At 43.1% G+C, this 22,875-nt stretch overlaps 1 long non-coding RNA gene across 2 annotated transcripts in view; it reads right to left on the minus strand.

Moving 5' to 3' along the window:
• LOC123277829 (uncharacterized) overlaps positions 1–17,456 on the minus strand; it is a 43,231-nt gene extending 25,775 nt beyond the window's left edge. Inside the window, exons 1-3 of one of the 2 annotated variants that reach the window (XR_011493518.1) lie at positions 17,346–17,456; positions 9,919–10,068; positions 395–514 (exon numbers count right to left, since the gene is read on the minus strand). This is a non-coding gene — a long non-coding RNA (uncharacterized lncRNA). The remainder of the gene's footprint in view (positions 1–394; positions 515–9,918; positions 10,069–17,345) is intronic. The other variant, XR_011493519.1, reaches the window with a different exon arrangement.
• Between the last annotated feature and the right edge of the window lie 5,419 nt (positions 17,457–22,875).

Consider the following 22,875-nt stretch of genomic DNA (forward strand, 5'->3'; position numbering starts at 1 on the left):
TATTGGAGCTGGAGAAAGGGCTTTTCTCTCAGGCTTCACTTGGGACGTGCAGAGTGGCCCCTCAAGGCCTGGTTGCTTGGGAAGTGTCAGGAGGGAGCATGGAGACTGACAGTCTTGCGGAGGGCACCACCTGCACTGCGGGTGAGCGACTCCAGTGGAAACCAGAAAGGCTTGGGGCCAGGTGTGGGTGGAGCAGGACCTTGCCAGAGCCAGGTGGGGACAGCTTCATTTGACACACAGGCTGACAAGCCTCGGACAGTTCGTTTACAAGAGCCACGTTGTGTGGGCTATTGCGGGGCCAGCTCCACTTGCCCACACATTAAATGTCCCCCAATCACGCTACATGTCTGAGCTCTGATGGTGCTTTTTGACCGTTTTTGGATTCCCCCCTCACCAACAGGCTCAGGCTGCTCACTGCTCACAGTACCCCTTCTTCTTCCAATTGCCTTCTTTTAACCTTCCACATCTAGGAGGTCGGAAAACCAAATGTCATCAACTTGCTAGAAGGACTCTCCTATGAGTAAAAAGTATATAGTCACTTCATTATTCCCTCCAGTCACGCAACAGATACTATCAAGCTCCTACTCATGTAGATGCTGTCCAGGCATTGGGGACCGAAAGGGACCAAGAGAGACCAGCCTCCTGCTCTGATGGGGTTTACATTTTAGTAGGAAACAGAGATAGATAACACCCAATTAAAGTAAATGAACAGTATTATGCAGGCAATTATAACCAGTGTGCAGCAAGGCAAACAGTGTGAAGGATGAGAGGAGCAGGGGAGCAGGGTGGGGAACCTGGGGCCAGATAAATGTTTTAGATCAGATCAGGGATGGCCTCTCCCGAGAAGGCGACATGCAAAAGAAGACCTGGATGAAAGATGGAGTCAGACTTGCAAAGGTCACACAGAGGTCCCCAGGCAGAGGCCTGAGCAAGTGCCCAGACAGGAGACAGGAGGAAGTTCACGGTATTTGAGTGGGAAGGAGCCAACGTGGCTGGCAGCAGTGCGCCAAGGGAGAGGCCACATAAGGACTTGGTGTTACTGCAAGAGCGGCGGGAAGCCATGCAGGGTTCTTTGTGGTCGTGCTTCTGGTTTGGTTTTCACTCCCTGAAAGAAACACTGTGATTTGTCTTTTAGAGAGATCACCATGGCTGCAGGGCGGAGAATGGACTGTGGCAGCCAGGAGAGGAAGCAGGGAGCCTGCCAGGAGGCCTGCAGTCAGGAGAGAGAAGACAGTGGTCAGGACCGGGGTGGCTGCCCTGGAGGAGGTGAGAAGTGTGCGGATTCTGGATACATTTTGGAGGAATGAGGTTTGTTGTGGGTTTTATCGCGTCCCCCAGACATACATGTCCATGTGCTAATCCATGACACATGTGAATATGATCTTATGTAGAAAAAGGGTCTTTGCAGATGTTATCAAGTTAAGGTGAGGTCATACTGGATCAGGATGGGCCCTAAATTCAATGACTGGTCTCCTCTTAAGGAGAGAGAGATGTGAAGACACAGAGACACACAGGGAAGGAGACAAGAGTAGTGCAGCCGGGAGATAAGGAATGCCAATGTTGCCAGCAACCGGCAGAAGCTGGGAGAGGCAGAGAAGCGTTCTCCCCTAAAACCTTCAGAGGAACGTGGACCTGCCGACCCTTTGATTTCAGACTCTGGCCTCCAGAACTGTGTGAGAATAAATTTCTGTTGTTTTCAGACAAACTCAGTTTATGGTAATTTGTTCTGGCAGCCCTAGGAAACTAAGACAAGGCTGTGAGAGAGAAGAGCATGTTAAGAGAATGGCAGGGCGTCTTGCAGAGGAAGAGTAAAGGGAACACATATTTTAATGATGGAATGAGCTTTTTATAGAGGTCATAAATTACATACTCACCTGCAGTATGCACCAAATTCTTTGGAGTGCTGATGGAAATGATGGAAATGGAAATCAACTCTGGGGATACCAATTGTGTAACCAAATCAATTGCACATGGCCAAGTGGGTCTCACACCCACTCTTTTCCCTTTCATCACCTCTCTGCTCACTGGTGCCAGCAACGCCACTCTAACAAATTTATGCCACTGGGAATATGCCATTAAATCCACCGTGGACAATGATCTGTGGAGCCTTATCTGAGCTTTGAAAAGATTTCCTGCTTTTGAGTCAAAAGATCATTAGACACAGTTCAGAAACAAACTACGAACCAGTGTTTTAAGACAAACTGACTGTTGTAGTGAGCCCTTAATGGAATCGTGAAACAGACCCAATCTCTTGGAATTTTGCAGCATAGAATGTTCGGAGAGCCACCCTAAGAGAACCTCATCATCAGTGCCTGCTGCTCCCTGCCTTGGACTGTGGGGAGCCGTTTGTGTGTGGGTCTGCTCAGCCAGTGGTCACCTCCTTGAGGACAGGGATCCTGTCTGGTTTAAATTTGTTTTCTTTTAAGCCTAGTACATTCATTTATTGAATAAATATTTATGGAAAGTACTCTGCTAAGCCCCCAGGCATCCTTAATAAATAGTTGCTGAATGAAATTAAACACATTACATTCTCTGGTTGAAATAAAATCACATGAACAGAGGAAGAAAGGAAGGAAGGAAGAAAGAAAGGAAGGAAGGAGGAAGGGAGAAGGGACTTGCTTATTTGTTAAAAAAAGAAAAAGAAAAGGAAAAGAATAGTAGAAAAGACTTGTGTGAAAGATTGTAGGCTCTCTATACCTGAAGAAGACTGAGACGAAAGTAGATAACAGAGAAAGTCCCCTTGGAAGACAATTAGGCAGGACTGGGGCAATTTCAAAGTTCCATCAAGCTCTAGGCTATGATGTTCCACCGAGACAGGAAAGACAGGAAGGCAGGGTACTTGAGAACACAGATCTCGGAGACAGACTTGAGTTCCGACAAACTTGGAGGCCAGGCGGCCATGTGCTAATTACAACTCTTACTGATCTTCACAGCTCCCTGTCCTTTCATACTGATCACTCGTCCCACTTGGAAATCAGGTGTGTTTTTGTTCAGTTTATCATCTGTTCTACTTGAGTACGAGCTATGCGCTTCATGACTATTTGCTCATTGCAGTACAACCAGCACTAGGCACACGCAGCCAGTCAATAGGGATTTATTGAACAAATACATGAATCATTTTGTTTAAGTTACTCAATCTCCCTAAGCCTCAGTTTCCTTGTTTGTAAAATAGGGACTATAGTTGTATTCCCTTCTCCAGGGCTATGAGGGCCAAACGAGATAAATTATTCCAATGCTTGGCTCAGAAGAGGTGTTCAATAGATGATGAATATCAAGTTATAACCAATGTTGTTGACATTATTATGGATGTAAGAGCTAATTTATTCAAATATTAAAATGAAAGGAATGCTAGAGCACCGTTAAAAAGGTAAACTCGTTATAAAAAGACATTTGGAAAAATGCTTAATACGATGGGAGGCCTATCAGATTGAAATAAAGGCATAGAGACGTAAATTGCGTAAGGGCGGGCTTCCCCTCAGGAGGCTGGAGGTGCTCCCCAGGTGTCAGAAGGAAGAGGGCACTAAGGCATTTCCCCTTGGTTACTGCACTTGCTTTGACAGCATCTCCAAAGGGGCAATGTAAGAGAACAGCAGTGGCTACGCTTTATCACAGAAACAAGCACAGCCTCTCCCTGCCAGCCTCAAGCGAGGTTTGCTCCTTAATACTTGAAAGGAAATACAATATCAAAATTCTTGTCTGCATCATCCGGTTTGCCACCTAAGAATTGCATTCTCTTTATTTGTCAAGTGCATATTTTCTCTTTACTTTTTATCAGACTTTATCTTAGAACTACTCAACAGTTCCAGAAAGCTGAGAGGTTATTGTTCAATCCACAGCTTGCGATGTCACGATAACGTACACCCAGATCCTGGTCATAATTCACAGTCCCCTGTAGCTTGTTTATTTCTAGTCAAACTTTTTGAACTTCAGCTTGTACCTGAAAACATTTGACCTAGCACATCACGGGGGGGACCCTGGTTCACTAACACTCTTTGAAACAAACCCACGACCAGCTTCCACCATGAAGTTGAGATGTTGGGTCTCTAAATGACTTCTTTGTTGTAGACTCCTGCACCATTTGTCTCTTGGCTCCAGAGACATCTCTTGTGATATATCGAGGTAAAAATTGTTCTTGTCCTATCTCTTTAGTCCAGCGATCAATGAACTTTCTGTACAGGGTCAGGCAGTAAATATTTTAGGCTTTGTGAGCCAGATGGTCTTTGTTACAACTACTCAACTTTGCCATTGTGGCCTAAAAGTAGCCACAGATAATATATAAATGAATGGGCATTGCTGCGTTCCAATAAAACTTTATTGACAAAACAGGCAGCTGCTGGATTTAGTCTGAGGGCCATAGACGGCTGGCCCCTGCTTTAATCATCTGTAGTTCCCCATATTTAGAGAATCAGAAAACTAAAAGACTCTTTCCTCTTGAGAAACTAAAAGGAAACCCATTCTAAAAGTAAACAAGACAACTAGCTCATTTGCCACCAAATAAAGTATAGTTATCTAAAAAATGCCCCACAAATTATAGTTCTTGCTGTTTTGTTGTTTGTTTTGGTTAATTCTTCCCAGACTAACTCCATGGGAGCAGGAAATAGACAGCAGAACCCCTTTTTCAAATGTCTCTCACATAGAACCCTGATGAATAAAGCCAAGGGATGTGATGAAGGGGTTCTTCAGGCGGTCTACAACTTTACTGCTTCAGATAAATTCTTGAGTATTTGGAGATGGCCTGTGGTACCCCTGCAGAGCCCAGGGGTGTCACAGAGCCCAGCGTGACAAACACTGGCAAAGAGTAGAGACGAGGGGGCTCAGAGTTGGAGAGCTGAACTCTAGACCAGGCCGTATCCAGTTTCTTTGGAAACGTCAGAGATACGAGGAGACAATAGGCAGAGCCCCAGAGGGTTGCAGAAGGTGATCTTGGCTCTGACACGCCAGGTCCTGATTGGGGTCCTTGCAGATGCCCAGCTGGCCTTCTGTGGTCTGTGCCTAGTTTCCCTGCAATAAATTTTGTTTTGTCCTCTGTTTAAGTTAGGTTGGCTGTGAGTCTGTTCTTTACAACCAAAAAAAAATCCTTAAACAAATTAGCAGCAGAATTAGGTTTAATGACATTTCAATCCTGTTTAGCTTATGCTGAATGGGCCAAATGAATCCTGGAATGTAATTTTATCTGCAAATTCTTAAATTAAAAAAATATTTTTAAGTCTTTCATAAGACAAAACTCCAATTGTAGAAAGAAAAGGATTTGGGCTTTTATGCCTTTGCCTACAGCTGTTTACAGTCCAAATTCCACTTCTGGAATAAAAATGAATCAGAGAATATTCAGTGCAAAGTTAAGGTAGTGATTCAAAATCAGGAGAGTGTGATTCATGAGATGAGATTAAAATAATGCTACAGCCAAGCTAAACGCAGAGGAAATGTGTAGAGTTCGGTGAGACCCATCGTCTAAAAGGGGAAAATAACTGAGTGATGAGGCTTCGGGCATTGGGGCACATTAGGTAAGAAGAGGGCAGGAAGGCTCAGAAAAATGTCCTGAATACTGCTAATTCCACTAGAAGGCAGAATTATCCCTCTGCAGGAATTTGCAGAATTATCTTCAGAATTAACCGTGTGGTTTCTGAGCCTGGCCTTAATAAGCAGGCACAAGATGCGTTTTAGAGCATTAGTTCTCAGCCACTGGGAAGGGGTAACAGTTAGAGTTGCCCTTGGGCACTTGGGTCTCCCTTGAAGTCTATGCTGGGACCTGACATAACCCAGCAACCAGCACACGGCACACACATGGGAACAGAGCCACAGGCACCCAGGGGTCGGTGAGAAGATAGGGTGAGAAGCCCTATTTTAAAGAATTCATCCCTGTGTCCGTGTGTAGCCCTCCAGAGAGAGGAGGGCCTGGAATACTCTCCTGCTCAGACTCCAGAAAAAAAGATTGCCGTGTAAGACAGTGGGAATGGAATCAATTGGGCCTCAGGGGGCTGAAATCTGGACTTGTTACTAGCAATGCAGCTGGGTAGGTCATTTTGACTTTCACTTTCCTCGTCTAGGGCGTAGGACTAGACCAGTGGTCAGAAAACTAGGGCCCATGGGCCAAACCCAGCTGCCACCTGCTTTTGTAAATAAAGTTTTATTGGAACACAGCCACGCCACTTCTTTACATGTCATCTATAGCCGCTTTTGCACTACAACAGCAAAGTTGAGCAACTGCAACATAGTCAGTATGTCCTGCAAACCCTAGAACAATTACTTTCTGGCTCTTTAGAGAACAAGTTAGCCAACCCCTGTACTAAACTCTTTTTACAATATCTTCCAAATTCTCTTACTCATTCTCACATTGCCACACACCAAGAATATGCTTCCAATGTGTGTGTAAGTTTGTGTGTGCACACATGGGAGAGAAAGAGATTCACCTTTCTCATTCGTGGAAATTATTTATAGATGATGAGTTGGGGGTGTACCCCAAGTGACTTCCCATGGGAATACTCAGCCCACCAAGAAAAGGAAGATTCCCGGGAGACAGAGAAAAGTTCGTGGTTTCTGATGGGCCCAAGGAGAGAATGAATCTGTGTCTTTCCTCCCGTAACACACACAGCCTTTCTGGTGGCACCTCTCAGAGTTCTCCTTTCTTCAAGTATCGAAAATCCAGCCCGTGGTCACTGCATCCCCACACAAACTCCAAACCAAAACCAAACTGTATAAACATCCCTCTCACCGCTTCCCTCGGTAGTAAGTTTGGTCAATCCTGCATTTATAGGATGATTTCCATTCCAGCCACTCAGAAATTGCAGATTTCTGTTTTCTTCTCAGCTAATACAATTCAGGAAGAACAGCCAACCACCGGAAGGGTAGCCAGTTTCCATCAAACTGCACCAATTATTCACGGGGACTGCTTCTTGTTCAAACTATTCACAGGCTTGGATGTTAGGGCACGATTTTCCACAGAGAAATCTCATTCCTAGAGGGAGAAAGACACAGCAGCAGCAGCTGCCTCTGCCACCACCCCTTCTGGTGGCGGTGAAATTATGAGCTGACAGTCTCTGCCAGCTGGTACTTTTCTGATATGGGTCATTTGTCATCATGACAGGAGGACTGGGAAGGAATTGAATGATAGTTTTAATCCACGTGTTAGAAAACATACTCATATCAAAAATAAGTGTCTGTAACTATGAAGCGGTTAAAAAATATCATTAATCCCTAAAATTCTCCATCTTTCGTGAAACAGGCCTCATTTTGGGTATTTAACAAAATTACAAAAATGCATTTTGATTCCACCATTCACATGCCCCTTGTGGCATCTTCCTTCTCCTCAACTGCATTCAGCCAGAAACTCCACTTATATTCTGCCAGCTTAGTGACCACCAGTGGAAAGTGGCACTCTGTCTTTTCCAACATCTATGCACTCATCCAGGAAAGACTCTGAATGGTTGTACCTGGGTCACGTGCCTATCCTGCACCTATCGCTCTTTCTATGAGGAAGGGGATTTCTAATGGGCCAACCTGGGTCATACACCCATTCCTCTGTCAGGGATAAGGGATCCTGACTAATACCCACCAGAACTGTAAGGAGTGGGTAGGGTCCCCAAGGAATGAGACAGGCCCTTTAAGCAGCCCAAACTATAACTACCACGATCTATCCTGCCAGCCTTCAAACGTGGTGTTTCCAAGGGCATCAGCAAGGATGGGAAGGGAAGTTAATATCATTCCAATAAAAAAGGGGACCAGTTCACCATACTGGCATCAAAAAGCACCACAAGGTGATAACAGTTTTGTGGCAATGTCGTAAAGCAGCTAACAAAACGTTTATTATTTTGTGGTAGTCAGATTTATATTATCAGCAACCACACCAAATGTAGATTTGGGATTTTCCTTACTATATTTGCTGGTTTATCTTGGTTCTCTATTATTCTTCCTTCTTTCTCCTGCCACCTTGTTCATCCATTTCCCTCTTCATAATAAAAATGGTTATTCAGTAGCCATATTGTATTCAAATGTTTGAGAAATAACAGGCCATCTTTCCTGGATTTAAGCTTCCAGAAAGGTAAGTCTTTTTGTTGGTGGTCGACATTCACTTTGTAAGGGGTTTGTGTGTAAGGTGTTCATATTTCCCTGGAGGCTCCCTTATGGGATTATCAGTAAGAATCTTGAGGAATGGTCTGCGAGTCATTCTGAAATCTACAGGAATTCAAGAGGAAGGCATGGCTTTGGCCCCAGGCTCCTATCCTGAAAGGAAGCCAGCACATGGCCACAGGCTGCTAACACCCCCTGTTCTCTGCTGTCCTCTTTCTTGATCATAGAAAGACCATTTTTAGGATTGCAACTGCTCCCACAGAGCAATGAATGTTCATGGGTTTCTTTTTTTTTTTTTTTTTAAAGATTGGCACCTGGGCTAACAACTGTTGCCAATCTTTTTTTTTTTTTTTCCTGCTTTATCTCCCCAAAACCCCCCGTACACAGTTGTATATCTTAGTTGCAAGTCCTTCTAGTTGTGGGATGTGGGATGCCGCCTCAACGTGGCCTGACAAGTGGTGCCATGTCTGCACCCAGGATCCGAACCCTGGGCCGCCGCAGCGGAGTACGTGAACTTAACCACTCGGCCACGGAGCCGGCCCCCATGGATTTCTAATAGACTTTCTCTAACACTAACTTGTTAATATCCTCTGAATAAGCCTTCCTCACACCGAGTTTAAAGAGATTCCATTTAAGCCCAAGTCCCTCAAAGTGGTGTGGGGGACTGGAATTGGCCACCCCAAGATCTGCCTCTTAGGCATGAGGATTATTTTGGGCTGGTTACTTTTAAAAACTGCAGACATGAGAGAAACTCTGAAAAGAGAAGTTACCCTTTGTTAAGAGACATTTACATTTGTAAAGGAAATCTCCATCTGTAAAGGTGTCTCCCTCTCTGTACCAGGACAGAAGAAGGGGGGAATGACCTTATCTCTAGAAACTCTTATCAATACAGAAGGCAAGGACTTAAATCTGCATTATAACCTTACTCTTGTTTACTGTGCTTCTCTGGTGATCTCCCATAACTGACTCCCCCCACCCCCAACATCCTCTTTTGTCTTTAGCTGAGGATGATATTTAAGGTGAGAGCCTCTGGAATTTTGGTGAGTTGCTCAGCTTGCCTGAGTCTCTCCCACGTATACATGTTATAAAGCTTTGCTTGACTTTCTCCTGTTATTCTATCTCATGTGAATTTAATTTGTAGCCCGGCCAGCAGAAGGACCTACAGTGGGTAGAGGAAATGTCTTCCTCCCCTACAGTTGGAATGGCACATTTTCTCAAGACTGATTTTACTCAACTACTCCACTTTATTATCTTAAATACATTATTTTAACACTAAGCACACCATTAACTTGGGGAAACACCATGTTCAAATGTAAAGATCCTAGCTGTATTTAGACTTTGTGAGTTGGAAGAAAAATATTCTCGTTCCAAAGTGACTTGGAAATTCAAAGGCTTTGTGATAAGCACATGTAGAGATTTGCTTTCTAAAATCCTAAAATATTCTCTACTATTCACAAAGTTTTCAAATGCACATGAATAAAACATTGTGATTTCTCAGGGGAAATATCCTCAAATGTTGTCCAAACAAGAACAGCCATTTGGAAGCCCTTGGAGATTTCCTAAGGCCACAGATGCTCCAACCATCAGACTCCACAGGGCCTCTGGCAATGCTTCTGATGAGGCCCACAATCCCCAATTCCGAGGGTGTTAGGCACCTATTCTTTGGGAGGCACTATGGAAAACACAATTTCTGCCTTAATCCGGCCTTCAATTTGTGTTGTCAGAGGCACATAAAATGCTGCAAGTTCTTAACATAGTACGTTGCATGGTGTTTCTATCATGCAAGCTTGCACCTTTGCATTTTATTTTAGGATACTTTCTGTGCTAGGATTTTAGAGTTTCTCAAATTCATACCTTCTGTGGGTCCTCATTTCCCATTATTAGGGCTTTGCAAGAGCCTCTCTGTCTCTGATCTTCTGCAGTCCCTCCTCCAAACACCACCAGAATTACCTTCTGGCACCCAGGACTGATCATCCTTCCCTGGGTTTGATGCTTCTGCATTGCCTACAGAATGATAAACAAATGGTAAGCAATAGGATATTGGAGTATATTAGGAAGCCATTTGGTGTAAACTTAATTTGGCCCGACCTTGTTTTTCCAAAAGGGTCTAATGTAGCCATTTGAGCATGCCTTGTATATCTGCTTTAAGCATTGCTATGTCCCAAAGACAGAACAAATGGCCTTAAGATAAAGATGCAACTTCTCCCATATTGTCGTTTCCTTAAGGATAAGCATCTCTCCCTAGACTAGGAATTGATTGTTGTGCTCACCTGTGACCACTCAGCTCGAGACCTGCTACCTGCTTTGTCTATCAAGACAGCAGACCTGCTACCTGCTGTGTGAATAGCTGTGCTGTGTCAGCTAGGCAACTTCATGACTGTTGTAAAAGGGATATTCCTACCATATGTGATGTATGCTCTTTGTTCCATGAGGGTATACAACCACTCTGTACACCCCACTTCTTTCGTGCCCTTCCTTCCTTGGGGAAGGAACGCCCCAGGCTAGGCTAGTCCTCATATCTGGCTCTTAATAAACTCACCCCAATTTCGATTTATAGATTGGTTATGGATTATTTTCATCGACAAGAATGAGATTCAAACTTTGCAGCATGGAACTTACACTTCTGGTCAAGACAGAGTAACAAGAAGATTTACCCTCCCACCCAAATTAATGAAAAAAATGGATAGAATGTAGAAAATAATGGTTTTGAAAACAGTGGACATCAGGCAATGAAGGACAGTGATCTCTGAGAGACAGAAAAGAAACAGAATGAGCCCTACAAATATTCTAGTTTACTGACTCGAGAGAGTTTAAAGGCCAGAGCATAGTGTGGATACTAGGCAAAGCCAGGCTGTCTCCCTGAACTGAGGAGACAGAGTTGAGAGTCCCGAGAGACTAATGCAGCTAGAGTCCTTAGGGCAGAGCACAGAGAGTAAAGAGCTTCATGGAGAAAGGACTCCAGAAGATCTGCGGTGTTCCCGTCACGTAGTCGGCTGAGTACTGATCAGCACACGTGTGCAGAAACTTCCTAAGGCTGAGGAAAGAACCACCCCAGAGGGTTAGAGATAATGGTGCCCAGTGCTCACACAGGACTGAGAATATATCTGTCTGTCCTAGTCGGACTGCCAAACCACGTGACTCATGGGCCCTTAGGGAGAGCACATGGAAGGACCCACCTTAGTAAGGACAAGTAACTAAACTTAGACTGATATTGCCTCTTGTCTCACCTAAAAAATCACAAAAGCAAGACCCAGAGTATCAAACTGTTGCCAATTTGTCACAGAACAAATCTCAATAAGATCTGTAGAAACTGTTTAAAAAATCTTGTATCCAACAAGGTAATTTTCACAATGTCTGCATACGTTCAAAAATTGCCAGCCATGCAAAGAAGCAGGAAAATATAACCCATCAAGAGGAGAAAAATTAATCAATCAAAATTGATCCACACTGACACAGATGTTAGAATTAGCAGACAAAGACATTAAAACAGTTGTTACAACAGTAATCCACACGTTTAAATGTTCCATAGAGATATGGAAGATATGAAAACAATACCAAAATTGAACTTTTAGAGATGAAAACTACAAGGTCTGAGATGAAAAACACACTATACGGGGTTAATAGCAGATTAGACATTGCCGAAGAAAACATTAATGAACTTGGAACTATCCAAAATAAAACACAGAGAGAACAAAGAACTTAAAAAGTTAACAGAGCATCAGTGAACTGTGGGAAGAGTTCAAGTGGCCTAATAAATACGTAATTGGAGACTCCTAAAGAGAGGAGAGAGAAGGGAAGACAGAAAAAGCATTTGAAGGAAGAACTGTTTCAAAAAAAGGAAAATTTTCTAAATATGACGAAAACTATAACCCACAGATCCAAGAATCTCAACAAACCCCAAGTACAAAAAACATGAAGAAAACTACAGCAAGGTACATCATAAGCAACTTGCTCAAAACCAGTGACAAAGATAAAATCTTAAAAGAAACTGGAGAAAAAAAGACACATTAAATATAAAGGATTAAAGGTAAATATTACAGTAGATTTCTTGCAGGAAAAAAATGCAAGCAAGTAAATGGTAGAACAATTTCTTTAAAGCACTGGGAAAAAATTGCCTAACAGAAAAAAATATCTTTGAAAAGCAAAGATTAAATACTTTTTAAGACATACAAAAGCAGGAAGAATATATAAACAGCCAACTCAAACTACAAAAAATGTGACAGGAAGTCCTTCAGGCAGGAGGAAAATTATACCAGTTGGAAATATGGATTTACACATAAGAATGAACAGCACCAGAAACGGTAACTTCCTGGGTAAGTATATAAGATTTTTTCTTATTGTTTAAATTTCTTTAAAAGATAATTGACTGTTTAAACAAAAATAACAACACAGTGTGGGGTTAATAGCATATGTAGAAGGAAAATGTATGACAAAATAGTACAAAAGTCAGAACAGGAGAAATGAAAGTAAACTATTGCCAAAGTCTTATACTATATGTGAAATGGCATAATACCATTTGAATGTAGACTATTATAAGTTAGAATGTATACCATAAACTTTAGAGGCTGGCCCCATGGCATAGTGGTTAAGTTTGGTACACTCTGCTTCTGAGGTCCAAGTTCACAGGTTCAGAACCCAGGCACAGACTTACACCACTTATCAGCCATGCTGTGGCAGTAACCCACATATTAAGTGGAAGGAGGAGTGGCACAGATGTTAGCTGAGGGCTAATCTTCCTCAGCAAAAAAAAAAAAAAAAAAAAGTGTACCATAAACCTTACAGCAGCCACTAAGGAAAACAAAACAAAGCAAAGAATTAAAGCTAATAAGCCAACAGAGAAGATAAAATAGTAAAAAATATTCAATTAATCCAAAAGAAGGCAGAAAAAGAGAACAGTGAACAATTGGAGAAAATAGAAAAACAGCAGCAAAATGATAAATTTAAACCCAATCTTATGACTAATCATATTAAGTGTAAATAGTCTAAATGCTCCCATCAAAACATACAGATTATCACACAGGATAAAAAAAAATGCAAGACCCAACTATGTGCTGTGTACAAGAAACATGCTCTAAATATTCAAATGCCAAAAGGTTAAAAGTTAAAGAATAGAAAAATATATACTGTGCTAATGTTAATCAAAAGAAAGCTGGAGTGGCATAATTAACATCAAATTTTAGAGCAAAGAATATTACTGGGCATAAAGAAAATCATTTCACAATGATAAAGGGATCAATTCTGCAAGAGGATGTAACAGTCTTAAATATTTATGACCCTGAGAACAGAGATTCAAAATACAAGAAGTAAAAATTGATAACTGCAAGGAGAAATAGACATGCCCACAGTGATAGTTGAAGTTTCCATATCCCTCTCTCAATAATTGCTTGAAAAAATAGGCAGAAAATCAGTAAGGATATAGAAGAGCTGAACAACGCTATCAACCAACTTGACCTGAGCAACGTTTAGGGGACACTGCACCCAGCAACCACAGAATACATGTTCTTCTCAAATGCACATGGAACATTTTCCAATATCTTCAGCCATAAAACAAGTCTGAACAGATTTAAAACGATTCAAGTTGTTCAAAGCACATTCTCTAACCAGACTGGAATTAAATTAGAAATCAATAACAGAATATCTGGAAAATCATAAATATTTGCAAACTCTGCAGCCTGGTTTTTGACCCCCTTACAATACAGACTCAAGTTGTGTTTATAACATTGCCTCCTACTGCTGTTAATAATAGCTAAAACTCATGCAGTGCTTACCATGTGCAGGATTTAGTGCTCATAATGACCCTATAAAGTAGGTGGTCTTATTCCCCTTTTATAGGTGAAGAAACTGAGTCACAGGGCAGTACGGGAATCCACCTGAGGTCATAAGGTAGGGGGCGTTAGAGCTGAGATTTGCAGAGGCAGTAGGGTCCACAGGCCGTGCTCTCAGCAGCTGCCCTCCTGCCTCTCAGTGTCCTCCCTGACCACTGGCCCTCTCACGGGTAGCTCTGCCTCCTCTCCCTTCATGCCTTTGCTCAGGCCATTTCCTCTTGACGGCGTGTTCTCCCTCTTTTCCCCGTGCTAACACGTGGGCTCTTCTTGCCCTCTCCATTTGGTTATCTCTCAATTCCCAGCTCAAAAGCTATCTCGATTTCATTCAACAAGAGTTCTCTGCTCTCCATAGGAATGACACAGTTCTTTTTTGGAACTCTTGAAACAATAGCCAAACTTTCTCCAGCAGTTTCTATGGTAAAACAATAGGAATACAGAGTCCAGCAGAAGAAAAGCAGAAGAGGGGCAGGCCAGAGCTTCTCTGAGTCGAGAATTAAAACAGAGAGGTCGACAAAACCAGCACTCCTTTTTTAGTCCCCTTTCCCACCAGGTGAAGCTACCTCCCTAGTCCAACCTGCGGTTACTTCCTGGGTGGGTGTACCTCAGAGATCCTTGGCTGACAGCCCCTGCCTCAGAAGGAGCTCACGTCCAGTCTCCTCCTTTCTAGCGCTCAGCTGCCCAGCCTGGGCTGGGCCTGCCTTCTTGCTCCTGGATTCTCTCTTATCTACTTGGATTCCTGACGTTCTGCACAGTCTGACCCTGGCTCCCACATACCTCCTGATACCAGCCTGCCATGGCACACACCATGTCACAAAGTGACCTTTTCAAAATGTAAATCTCATTGCGTCTTTTCCTGCTCAATACCCTTCAATAGGATAAAGACCAAAACCCTGTACTTGGCCTACCGGGCACGGTGTGGCCTGACACTACTAACCTCTTACCCCATCTCACAGCATACTCACCGACCCTCTGAAACCCAGACATACGGGCCTCTCTCTCCACCCCTCCTCCAAATCCTTCCTCCCAGTTAATTGCTACCCTTCCTTTGGGATTTCAATTAAATCCTCTCTTCCTCAGGGAAGTCATCACTGACCTACCCAATAAACCATTCCTCCATTATAATTCCCGAGAGCCTTACGAGCCCGTCCTTCCACAACCTTTGTCACAATTACAGTATCATATTCACTGGGTGACTTTTTTGGCTAGTGGTGGTCTGCTCTACCAGACCATGAACTCTCTGAGGGCAGGGACTCTGTCCATTTTTGCATCCCTAGCATCTTGCTCACAGTTGGCCCTCAAGAGGCATTCATTCAACGAGCAACTGAAGAAGCTTGGTAAGCCAGGTATGACATGAATGATATGGACTGTGAAATAATATCAGTTTTCTTGTCTTTCACTGGACATCTTTCTCTCTCTCCCAGGAAGCCTCCTGCCTGGTCTGAGGACTCACAGGCCTGAGACAGCATCTTCGGGCTCTAGTTCTCAGAGAGGCCCGGTCCCTAATGTATTTTGACATGCTTTCTCGTAGCAATTGTTCTTTGCCTCCACAATAGATTGATCAAATACCCGTAGAATGATGTTTGCCGCTGTTCCACCAGCATAGTTTTACTGCGATGGCCTCCTGTCTGCCTCTGCGGCTAAATGAATTTACAAAGCACATCTTCCCCGGAGCTTGCAATTTATGTACATGAACTTGGGCTGACGGGATTACTGATGAGTGACAGAGCACAATTGAATCAAAGTGGTCCTTCCAAATGAATGTAAACACATTTAGGATTCGGGAAAAGCTGATGCTAGCTTCATTTACATCTCCCCTACCTTGGAGACAACAATAACGACTTTCATTTATCTCATGTTATCATTGTCTAGAAATCATCGAACTCCCTGTAGGTCTTGAGCCAAATAGATTTCAGGTAAACATTCTCTGCTCTGCACTGACCCCAAATCAGATCTGCAGAGGCCGTGACTTCCAGTCCTACGGCCTCTCTGGCCCTTTCTCCTGGTTCTTGTAAGTTCATCTAGTTCCAATAGCTTTCAGGATTTGGGGTTGGGTTTAAATTACCTTCCTCCTATTGGCATTTGTATTTTTATTTTATTCCTCTTTTTGTCCCAAGGGATTAGACTGTGTGGTTTCATTTGACTCTATCACCATTTGTATACTGTGCTCCACGGAAGGGAAGCAAGCAAAATAGGATGGGAGAGTGGTTTTCCAAACAGAAAGGGAAACAGCATTGCTTTGCATGGCCCGACCTCCCGACAGCCTAGTTCTCCCGTCTGATGTTGGGGCCCAGAGAAGGGAAAGAGCAGATGCAAGTTTCTCATGCTCCTCATCACTCCCAGAGATGTCCTAAGGAGCCTAAAGTGCCATGAAACTGTACCTAAAACCAAAGCTTCTGGCTATAACCAACCACTGGAATGAGAAAGTTCTAGCATGTCCCAGAAAGCTTTATCACTTTATGGCAGCACCCTGTGATCACAAAGTCCTGGGCACTTTCACTTCTGACGTCTCAAAGTTTCTCTCTGATATTTACTGCTTTCACATTCATCTCATTTGATCCTCAAAAATACTGTGAAGCAAGCAGGGCAGGGTTTATCATCCCCGCTTTGGAGATTCAGAAACTAAGGCCCCGTGTAGACACCTGCTCCTTCTTCCTGCGCTGTCTCCTTCCCCTCTTCTTCTGATACTGGCGTCTCCCTCTCCCTTAGGAAACTTCTCCTCCCATATCACAGTTGGTTTTGATGAGGCCGTGGATCACACGATGCTGCTGCCTCCTGTATTGCCACCACCTCCCTGAGCTAAAAGCGAGAGGCAGACTCTCTGTCTCCCGGAAATTTGAATCCAGCAGAGAACTTTGAGGCAGAAGGCTGTTGGAATCAAGGGACAGCCTGTGAGGTCTGCTGCTGAGATCCCTGGAGACACCCAGTTGTTCAAATCTCCCTTTCTTTTATAACCCTCCCAAGTCTCCTCCTAACGAATCTTTCTGTTCTTGCTTAAGTTAATCAGAGTTAGTTTCTGTCAATTGCAACCAAAAAACTCGGCAATAGGTTTGTAATTTGCCCAAGCTCTCAGTCTCAATCACAGGTTACCAGTGTCCTTCAGGCTGTGTCATGGAGTAGAAGATGAGTGGTGGTAATATTTTACCCAGCACAGAGAAGATGGCAGGACTAATACACTGAACATAAAGCTCATTCATTATCTAGGGAAGTGGTTCTTAACTAGGGGTGATTTTGCCCCCCAGGGAACATATGACAATGTCTGGAGATATTTTTGGTTGTCATGACAAGTGGGGGTGGGGTGGGTGCTGTTGGCCTTGAGTGGGTAGAGGCCAGGGATGCTGCTAAACATCTTACAACGCACAGGACAGTTCCACCTCCCGCAGCAAAGAATTATCTGACCCAAAATGTTAATAGTACCAAAGTTTAGAAAACTTGATCTGGAGAAAAGGAGTTACTTACCATGTTAGTCAGGATAACACTAGGCAGTGGTCCAAAAGAAGAGCTCCAAATTTTCAATGGCTTAATACTTAGCTCATCAAATGTTTACAACTTGCTGTTGTAAAGTCTACTGTGAACTGGTGACTTTTTCCTGGAATGACTTGATTATCTAGACTGTTCCATCATGTGACACTGCCATTTCAGCACATAGTTTCCGGGTTAAGTCAGGGGATCTGAGAGCTGGAGGGTTGCAGGTATTTATTTATTTATTTATTTATTTTTGCTGAGGAAGATTTGCCCTGAGCTAACATCTGTTGCCAATCTTCCTCTTTTTGTATATGGGCTGCCACCACAGCATGGCCACTGACAGACTAGTGGTGCAGGCCTGCACCTGGGAACCAAACCCAGGCCACCAAAGCAGAGCTCACTGAACGTAACCACTAGGCCACCAGGACTGGTCTGCAGGCAGGCTTTTATTTTATTTATTTATTTATTTATGTATTTATTTAAGATTGGCATCTGAACTAACAGCTGTTGCCAATCTTTTTCTTTTTTTCTGCTTTATCTCCCCAAATCCCCACGTACATAATTGTATATCTTAGCTGCAGGTCCTTCTAGTTGTGGCATGTGGGATGTCACCTCAACATGGCCTGACGAGCGGTGCCATGTCCGCGCTCAGGATCCGAACCCGCCAAACCCTGGGCCACTGCAGCAGAGCACACGAACTTAACTACTCGGCCACGGGGCTGGCCCCCTGCAGGCAGGCTTTTAAATGCTCCAGCCTAGAAGTGACATCTGTCACTTCCACTCACGACCCATTGGTCAGAACAAGAAACCTAACTGCCAGGAGGCTGGGAAAAGAGTGAGGTCGGGGACAATGCAATGGATACTGAAGAGTAAATGATTCTGCCACACCACCCACATAGCCTAGTGCTGTTATATTTTATTAGACACAGAAATCTATCTGTACAAGGCATGACTAAATTAGATGGCTAATTACCTAAATATATCCTGTGCAGTGTATTACTCAGTTATCTCTTGGAACCCAGGCTGTTTTTGTTTTTTTTAACCTCAAAGAATTAATTTGCTATAGCAAGCCCCTACTGCAGCCAATAATTCTTATCTCTAAATAAGGGTCATTAAGGCCTGTTTTGCTTGTGGTGTTCGGACTATGAACTGCAACAGACAAGCCACCGCTGGCTAAATTCCATTGATTCAAAGGGCATTTCCTTCCAAGAAGGACAGAGTCACATAAATGAAATTATACCCATACCTGACGCAGAGCATTTATAAGCGAGACCAATATATTTTCATTGCAAATAATTAGTTGGACTCAATTTATGCAGAGATGTCATATTGCAGTCAGGAATTTTAAATATGCATGAGGCAGAGTTTCTCAATCATTTGGGACCGTGTTTCTTATCCGTGGGCAGAGTCACTCCAGCAGGCTTTTCCAAAAATAAATGTCCAGGCTGATCCTTCGAATTTCTCATTCAGCAGAGGTATACTCATTAAGATTATTGAGGTTGCAAATAAAGAATCTAATTCTGGCGAAATGAAAAGCAAAGGGGAAGGGTTTCTAGAAGGATTTTAGTTTTCTTGCAGGACCAAAGACAGAACTGAGCGGCCAGGGCTTAGGAACAGCAGCACTGGGCACTGCGGGAAATGCAGTGGAAGGGGCCCAGGGGCCTCTGAGAGCTTCCGGGTATCTCACCTCCATCACCCTCCCCTGTTTGCGAATGTCCACATAAGTTTACATTTCCCACAAGGTGCTGCTGGGTGGGCGTGGCTGACAGAGGCATCCCCGCCTTGGGATCAGTCAGCTCTGGGGAGTGGCTTTCATTAAGCTGTGAAACCCTGGGCAAATGGCTTGACTTCTTTATGCTTCAGTTTCCTCCCCTGTGCAATGCAGACGATCACAGAGCCTGTTGCTGGAGGAAGTGTTGTGAGGGCGTCTGCATTTCCAGTTGGTGTCTACCACCGTCTGGATCTAGAACACGTGTAATTTGGAAGTAGGATTGGGTGTTTTAATCATCGGATTTACTGAGCACTTACAGTGGGCCAAGCACTATACGAAGCCTTTTACTCGCATTATCCCATTTAATCCTCAAAAGACACCTTATAAGGCAGAGACCTCCAGCGTCTGATACCTTGCCTGGAACGGGGCAAGTGCTCCCAAAATGTTGAATGAATGAATGGGGAAGCCACTGCCAAGCACTTCAGCCAAGATTGCAGGAGGCAATCTGCACAGGCGGAGGCCCCCCACTCTCAGAGCAGTGTTCCATTGGAGACCCCAGCACCTGCTGGACGGAGGAGTGGAGCTCGCTCCTCTCGTGGGACCACCGTTCCAGTTGGTGACCCCTCTTTCTAACACTTGTCCCTATTTTTCAAGAATGTATTCCTTAGGTATGCAAGTACAGGACTGCCCTTTTTTTTTTTTTTTATTTCTTACAGAGTTTTCATGTGTGGCACAGGCTCCAAAAGCAGGCAGATCTGGCCATGATTCTTTATACCTCCTCTCCTTTCCCAAAGTGGGACTTTCCGAAAATTATTATCTTCCTCTGAGCCTCGGTTTTGCAATCTGTGAAAGGGGGTGAAAGACAATAAATAACTCAGCACTTGTAGCATAGGATGTGAGCAAACGTGTGGAAAAAGCACAATCTTTGACACACAGTAGGGGTTCAATCAGTGTTAGCGAAAATAGTATTTAATGATCATTTTTATTGATGATACTGTAGCTGGTGAAGGAAATTGATGAAAGTAAACTAATCCCAATGCAGTAACTGATTTTTAAAGTCTATCTGTTTCCTTGAGATTGTCCCTTTCTTCTCACCTATAGAACATGGATTTGGAACCAGACTGCCTGAGGTTGAATTCAGATTCACCACTTACTTGCTGCGTGATCTTGGGCAAGTTTCTTCACCTCTCTGTACTTCAATTTCCTCATCTGTGAAACGTGATCATATTCATAGCTAACTCATAGGGTTGTTGTAAGGATTAAATGAACTGCTATTTATAAAACAGAAGGTACCTAAACACAGTACATACTATTTACGTTTGTTAAATGAATGAAACAGAATGCAGGGGGAATTTCTGGTCAGTTAGTATATCCAGTTAGCTGGCTTCCAGACATTCTGTCTTGATAAGGATGTCAGTTTGACAAGGTTTACTCCACTTCATTTGTGGGCTCACCATTTGGTGATTTTCCAAATTTGAATTACAGAGGACTGTGGCACTTGTGCTCATCGGAGTCGAGTCAACCTGATGGGAGGTGAGATCACGGGGTCTTGTATGAATCAAAATATCCGAAATGCTTTGATCACTGGAAACTACCGGGGTCCAGCTGTTTCCTGGCCTCAGTACAAAGAAGTGACAGCTACTTCTAGTTGACTTCGAGATGGTGAAAATTTTATGGCACAGATGACAAAAGGGTTCTGGGAGCCAGCAGATGGTACCTGGTAAACAGGCTCTTCAAGATGAGCAACAGCTGGAGAAAGAAGGTGAGATGCCTCAGAGCAAGTTGTTTTGCATATGAATTGTTGCATTTCTGATGGTTTCCCTGAGGCTTACCAGATGGAAGACTTTTGTAAGGCTTTCTCTTTAGGTTTACCGCGAGAGGAGCAAAGTCCAGTGAACACTCTCTCACTTTTTTTTATTGCAGTAAAAAAACACACAGCATAAGATTTATCATCTCAACCATTTTTAAGTGTGCAGTTCAGTGGGGTTGAATATATTCACATTGTGGCAAAGCCGATCTCCAGAACTTTTTCATCTTGCAAAACTGAAAGTCTGTTCCCATTAAACAACAAGCCCCCCTCCCACCTCCCCCCAGCCCCTGGTAAATGCCAATCTACTTTGTTTCTATGAATTTGACGACTTTAGATACCTCATATAAGTGGAACCATACAGCATTTGTCTTTTTGTGACTACTTTATTTCACTTAACGTAATGTCCTCAAGGTCCATCCATTTTGTAGCACGTGTAAGAATTTCCTTCCTTTTTGAGGCTGAATGGTATTCCATTCTATGGGTGCACCCCATTTGTTTATCTATTCATCTATCACTGATCATTTGGGTTGCTACCACCTCTTGGATATGTGAATAATGCTGCTATTAACATGGGTATGCAAATAGCTGAGACCCAGCTTTCAATGCTTTTAGATATATACCCAGAGGTGAAATTGTTAGATCATATGGCAGTTCTACTTTTAATTCTTTGAGGAAACCCCATACTGTTTTCACAGTGGCTGCACCATTTTACATTCCCACTAACAGTGCACAAAGGCTCCAATTTCTCCACATCCTCACCAGCATTCTGTTATTTTCTGGGTTTTTTAGATTAGCCATTCTAGTGGGTGTGAGGTGATTCTCTTTGTGGTTTTAATTTTCATTTCTCTGATGATTAGTGATGTTGAATATCTTTTTGTATGCTTATTGACCATTTGTATATAATCTTTGGAGAAATGTCTATTCAAGTCCTTTGCCCATATTTTAATTGGGTTATTTGATTTTTTTGTTGTTGAGTGCTTACATTTTCTGGATATTGACCCCTTATCAGATACGTGGTTCGTGAATATTTTCTCCCATTCCCTAGGCTGCCTTTTTGCTCTGTTCACTGATGCTCAAAAGTTTTAAAGTTTGATTTAGTCCAATTTGTCTGTTTTTGCTTTTGTTGCCTGCGCTTTGGGTGACATATCTAAGAAATCATTGCCAAGTCCAATGTCAAGAAGTTTTCCCCATATTTTCCTGTGGGAGTGTTGCGGGTTTAGATCTTACGTTTGGGCCTTTAATCCATTTTGAGTTAATTTTTGCATATGGTATAAAATAAAGATCCAACTTCATTCTTTTGCATTAGGAAATCCAGTTTTCCTGACACCATTTGTTGAAGAGAGTCTTTCTCCTCCTTTTGACTTTTATCATTCGGAGAACAATCTGTAGGACAGCTAGAGCCCTCCTTAAAGACTCGAGAAGGCCCAACCAGCCAAGGAGGAGAGGAGTCTCACTTACACGTCCCTCACCCTGAGCCTCTGGTCCACGGTCAATGTTAGACTTGCACGTTCAGCCACAGTCCTGACTTTGCTTCCAATCACTGGATTTTAAACCGTTTTCAGCTCAGCCTTCTGACTATGGGGAATCAGGTCTGCTCCATTTGTTCCTCAAGACTTCTGAAACAATGCTCCATTCAATCCAGAACCCAGTGAAGCCAGTCTCCTTTGCCAAAACTTAACTGATCAGGTTTTATTTCATCTTCTGGGTACTTATTAAACAGAATTAGGATTTTTCCTTTTCCTAATACTTGGGAGACTCCAGCAAAATACTTGTGATGTTCTTTTTAAAGTTTCATTTTATTTGTTCATTTAAACACTGTCTCTTTGCAAAAACTATCTATAGCAACTTAATGTTTAATAATTTTATCTCATTTTTTGCAAAGTTACTGATCGTTTTAGCTTAGGTAAACTGAGACGGTATAAAGCCATCATAGTTCACCATTTGTCAACTGGGCATCCACACACACCTCTTTCAACCATTCTTAACTTCCAAATGAAGATGAC

This window comes from Equus asinus, chromosome 2 (assembly GCF_041296235.1).
Source record: "Equus asinus isolate D_3611 breed Donkey chromosome 2, EquAss-T2T_v2, whole genome shotgun sequence".
Taxonomy (NCBI): domain Eukaryota; kingdom Metazoa; phylum Chordata; class Mammalia; order Perissodactyla; family Equidae; genus Equus; species Equus asinus.